The sequence below is a fragment of the Gossypium hirsutum genome, chromosome A01 (assembly GCF_007990345.1).
Source record: "Gossypium hirsutum isolate 1008001.06 chromosome A01, Gossypium_hirsutum_v2.1, whole genome shotgun sequence".
NCBI classification, from domain to species: Eukaryota; Viridiplantae; Streptophyta; class Magnoliopsida; order Malvales; family Malvaceae; genus Gossypium; species Gossypium hirsutum.
The window spans coordinates 37,103,114-37,109,113 of record NC_053424.1 but is presented as its reverse complement, the minus strand read 5'-3'; positions in this window follow the sequence as shown (position 1 = coordinate 37,109,113).

The following is a 6,000-nucleotide window of genomic DNA, read 5'->3' as shown; positions in this document are numbered from 1 at the left end:
CCCTAGGGGTATATCAGTAATTTTACTCCTAGGGGTAAATTTGTAAATTTTCCACCTATAAAGGTGTTTCAGTAATTTTATCAGTTTTAAGGGTTTTCATGCATATTCCCACCTTTCGCGTACTAACAGAAACACTTACCGAGGGTTCTTACCGAATTGGGCCCGTTGGCCCACTATCCCAATTTTGGCCCATAAAGCCCAAAAATATCGAAGTTACAGAAATTATGCACTCTGTAGTCTAAACATAGTAGTTTACCGAAAACGTTACTCGATTTACCTCACGAGCATTCACACACTCGCAAGTCCACAAAATACCAATTTTTCGGCATTTCGGCTTTTCGGCTTTTGCCGATCTAGACTATGAAAGGGTGTCAGTTACACACCTGGTTGGACGATATGCTGACGAGATCCACACACATGAACTGCCTACAATTGGATTACTAACACGTTAACCTAACTATAAAAAATGAACTACGTATTAACCCCCTTACCATATTCGGCCAAAAGCACCTTAGGCGCTAGCGATCCTACCTTTGCCGAAATTAGCGACTAGGTTTAGATCCAGTCATTCCACTTGTCCAAGCCTTCGATCAGTAGCCTCTAGATCACACTATTATCAAAATAAAACAATTATAACATCCCTTAGAGCTACAAGCCCAAATCGACAGCCTCCCTAACCTTTAGGGACTTCAGTTTTTTCTAACTTGAAAGAAATAAGACTAGATCTGAAGTAATGAGTACTTACCACTTATTCCTCCTTGATTTCTACGCAGATCTGATGTAGATCTATCCTCTAAACGATGGTAGAACTCGAATCCAGGAGATCTAAAGTTTCAGCTATAAGCCCCTAATTCTTATGGTATTTCGGCTTTTTAAGTGGTGAAGAAGATAATGATTCGAGGCTATAACCTTGGAATAATGCTGCCGACCGGTACCAAGGGTTTAGAGAAGATGAATGTTGATCAAGAGGAACAAAAATACCGAAGGATTTTGCCTTTGGAAAAATCGACACAAGTAGTGAGTTTCGGGATTCGGCTTTTATGGCAAACGGCTATGGAGGTTTTATGGAGGATGGGATCGACAGAGAAGGTGAGTAGGGTGATCAGAAGGTTTCGGCTAACAGAAGAAGCATATGGGAAGAAAGAAAATGGAGAAAAAGAGAGGGAGAAAATTCGGCATCAAGAGGAGGAACTTGTGTTTTCGGCTTTTGTGAGAACTCAGAATGAATGAATGAAAACTTTCAGGTGGCTAACCCTAATCCTCCAAGACAGAAAAAGAAAAGAACCTAACCCTAATATCAACTAAAGCAATCGGTCCAACCTCCCTAAGGCCCTTGCCGAAATTCTCTTGAGTGATCATGTGCCCAGCACATGTCCAAAATTAAAAAGTAACTACATGCCTACCTTGCGACTCGAACCTTGGACCTTCAATTCCTTCCCATGCACCATTTTTTTAGGAATTTAGTGGTGCCACCTTGCCACTTTACCAAAGCCTTATTTGTGTCATGACTTACGAAGTTCTTCTTAAAGCCCACTTAACCCAGTCTCCTATTCACTTAAAATCCAACCTTGATATTTTACCATGTTTAACCTAGGCTTGGGCCTTCTAAAGACCTATTAACACATTTAAACACCATTCCAATATTCAGAACACCAAAATTTCAAAATTTACCAAAAATCACAGAAACCCGAAAAAATCCCGAAAATTAGGGCGTTACAACTCTACCCCTTAAAGAAATTTTGGCCTCAAAATTTACCTGATCTAAATAGTTGAGGGTATTGTTGACATATAGTCTCTTCTAACTCCCAAGTAGCCTCTTCCCTTTCATGATCATCCCACAGTACTTTTACCAATGGAACCGACTTCCTTCTTAAAACTTTAACCTCTCGATCTAAAATTTGTACGGGTTTTTCTTCAAAGGTCAAATAAGTCTTTACTTCAATCTCCTCACACTGGCACGACATGTGAAGGATCCGATCGATATCGTCTCAACATAGACACATGAAGGACATCATGGATTCTGTCCAACTCCGGTGGTAATTCTAACTGATACACTACTGGCCCTACCCGTTTAAGAACCCGATAAGGCCCTATAAATCGCGGACTCAATTTGCCTTTCTTGCCGAACCTCAAGATCTTCTTCCAAGGTGCAACCTTCAAGAAAACCATATCCCCAATAGCGAACTCAATCTCTTTGCACTTTAGATCCGCATACAACTTCTGTCTATCAGGTGCCTCCTTTAATCGATCTCTTATCAACTTAACCTTACTATCAGTATCTGCCACTAACTCCGGTCCAAGCACTCGTCGTTCACCCAACTCTGTCAAACACGTAGGCGTACGACATCTCCGCCCATAAAGTGACTCATATGGAGCCATCTGAATACTTGTTTGGTAGCTGTTGTTGTATGCGAACTCTGCCAATGGCAAGTAGTCCTCCCAACTACCACGAAAATCGATGATACAACCTCTTAACATATCTTCCAAAATTTGAATAACCCTTTCCGACTGTCCATCCGTCTGAGGATGAAAAGCAGTAATGAAATCCAATCGTGTACCCAATGCCTCCTGCAACTTCTGCCAGAACCGAGATGTAAACCTGGGGTCTCGATTAGAAATAATTGACACTGGCACTCCATGCAGTCGCACTATTTCTGCCACATACAGCCTGGCTAATTTTTGCAGTGAGTAATCAGTACGAACTGGTATGAAATGTGCAGATTTTGTTAACCTATCCACAACTACCCACACAGAATCTTTCTTGGTGGGTGTCAAAGGTAGCCCACTCACGAAGTCCATAGTTACCCTCTCCCACTTCCATAGTGGAATTTTCACCGATTGCAGTAATCCAGAAGGCAAATGGTGCTTGGCCTTAACTTGCTGGCACGTCAGACATTTCCCAACAAATTCAGTCACCTCCCATTTCAGTCCAGGCCACCAGTACACCTCTCGCAGATCTCGATATAACTTATTCCTTCCAGGATGCATGGCACAGGGTCCACCATGAGCCTTCTTTAAAATTAACCGCCTCAATTCAGGGTCTTTCGAAATACAAACTCTTCCATGAAAGCACAGAACTCCGTCAGTGTTCAGTCCAAAATCTTCATTCCCACCATTCTCAACTTGCCGAAACCGAAGAACTAACGAATCATCCTTCAACTATTTTTCTTTAATCTGCTTAGTCCAAGTAGGCCTCACTTGCAATTCTGCCAACAGACTTCCATCGTCGAACAGACTCAAACATGCAAACAAGGTTCTCAAATCAGTAACAACCCTTCGACTCAACGCATTAGCCACCACGTTAGCCTTACCTGGGTGGTCCTCAATCGAACAGTCGTAATCCTTAAGCAACTCTACCCATCTTCGTTGCCTAAGGTTTAACTCCTTCTGAGTCAACAGATACTTTAGGCTTTTATGGTCTGTGTATATGATACACTTTTCTCTATATAAGTAATGTCTCCAGATTTTCAACCCGAAGATCACTGCTGCTAGCTCTAAATCATGCATAGGGTAGTTCACTTTATGAAGCTTAAGCTGTCGCGAAGTATAAGCGACCACCTTACCCTCTTGCATCAGTACACATCCTAACCCCACATGCAATGCATCGCTGTACACAGTGAAGTCCTTCCCAAACTCCGGTTGAATCCACACTGGCGCTTTAGTCAATACCTTTTTGAAATGGTCAAAAGCTTTTTGCTGTTTCTCAGTCCAGACAAATTCTACCCCTTTCCTTAACAGTTTCGTTAATGGTACGTCAATCAGAGAAAATCCCTCTATGAACCTTCGGTAATAGCCTGCCAAACCCAGAAAACTCAAAATTTTTGATACTAACTTCGGTGGTTTCCATCCTAGAACTGCCTCAATTTTTCGAGGATCCACTCTAATTCCTTCAGCAGAAACCACATAACCTAGAAAAGCCACTTCTCGCAACCAGAATGCACACTTACTAAACTTCGCGTACAGTTGCTTCTCTCTCAACACTTGCAGCACAATACGTAGATGCTCCTCATGTTTCTCCTTGATTTCCGAATATACCAGAATATCATCGATGAAAACTACCATGAATCGGTCCAAGTAAGGTTGGAGTACCCGATTCGTCAAACCCATGAAAGCGGCAGGTGCGTTCGTCAACCCAAACGGCATAACCAGGAACTCGTAATGGCCAGATCGAGTTCTGAATGCTGTCTTATGAATATCCACTTCCTTACCCTTAGCTGATGGTATCCAGATCGAAGGTCGATCTTGGAAAATACCGAAGCTGCTCTAAGTTGGTCAAATAAGTCATCAATTCTTGGTAGTGGGTATTTGTTCTTTATCGTCAGTTTGTTCAACTGGCGATAATCGATGCACATGCGCATCGTCCAGTCCTTTTTCTTCACAAATAGGACCGGTGCTCCCTATGCAGACACACTAGGTCTAATGAAGCCTCTATCCAACAACTCTTGGATTTGAGCTTTCAGTTCCACTAACTCCTTCGGTGCCATCCTATAGGGTGCAATGGATACTAGAGCTGTTCCAAGCAGCAAATCGATTCCAAACCCAACCTCCCGATTCAGAGGTAATCTAGGAAACTCTTCTGGGAAAACATCCCAGAATTCCCTAACAGTTCTGACGATCACCACAGTCAGATCCTCAGTTTCAACTTGGCTTAGAAAAGCCAAATATGCCTCGCATCCCTTACGCATCAGTTTCTCAGCCCTCAAAGCTGATACTACATTGGATAAGTAATCTCTTTGTTCTCTAATAATCATTACCTCTTCATCCTCAACAGTCCTTAACACCATCCTCTTAGTTGCACAATCCAGTGTTGCCCTATGCTTGGTCAATCAATCCATCCTTAGGATCAAATCGAATTCTCCGAACGGTAACTCCATCAAGTCTCCATAGAAAATCCTACCTTGAGTCTCTAAAGGCTCCTCTCTAAAGAGTTTCTCTACTTTAACCGAGTGACCTAAAGGACTTATCACAGTTACCTCACACACAGTCTCCTCAAAGTGAACACCTAATGCCCTAGAAATGTCATATGCAACATACGAATGAGTTGACCCCACATCTATTAGAGCAGTATAAGGTACACCAGAGATAAAAAACGTACCAGATATGACATCAGGTGCGTCACCCTCCTCGCGGCGACGAGCAGCATATACCAAAGCTGGCTGACGAGCATCAGCATTAGCAGTACCCCTGCCAGGTGCCCCACGTCCATGGCCATTGCCACCGTGACCTTGGCCCCGACCTCTCCGCGGCGGCAGTCCACCTCGCGCTGGTTGGATAGGTTGCACAGCCCCTTGTTTAGCCCCTTGAGTTTGAGTTGGCCTCCTAGGACAGTCCCTGATCCTATGTTCCTTTGATCCACAATGAAGACAAGCCTCAGAACGCTTCCAGCATTCCCCCAGATGCATTCTACCACAATCTACACAAGCTTGTGGTCTAACCATGTTCACTGGAACCGCTCGAACTAGTTCCTCCGTCCTATCTCTCTTAACTTTTTGATTTGTAGCACCAGTTGGTCCAGCATCCCTCCTGAACCGGTTTTGATCCCTGTCGCGGTTCTTTCATTCGGCTTGCTTCACCTCTTCTGCTATCTTATCCTTCTCTACCAGTGTAGCAAAATCGCGCTCTCTCTGCGCAGCTATAAGCACCCTTAGCTCATCCTTGAGGCCATCCTCAAAATGAACACTACGCTCATATTCGATGGAGACAATGCCACTAGCGTACCAGCTTAATCGCAGAAACTCTACCTCATATTCAGCAATGGTCTTACTACCCTGGGTCAGGTTCAGGAATTCCTTTCTTCGTGCATCCAAATAGCTAGCTCCGACATATTTCGCCTTGAAGGATTGCTTGAACATCTCCCAAGTTACCCTCTCAGGTGGGGTACCCTCTCTTATAGTGATCCACCATTGATACGCCTCGTCCCGTAGTAATGACACCGCCCCTTTTAACTTCTGCTCCACTGAGCAGTCCAGGTCATCCATAATCCGCTCCGTGGCTTCCACC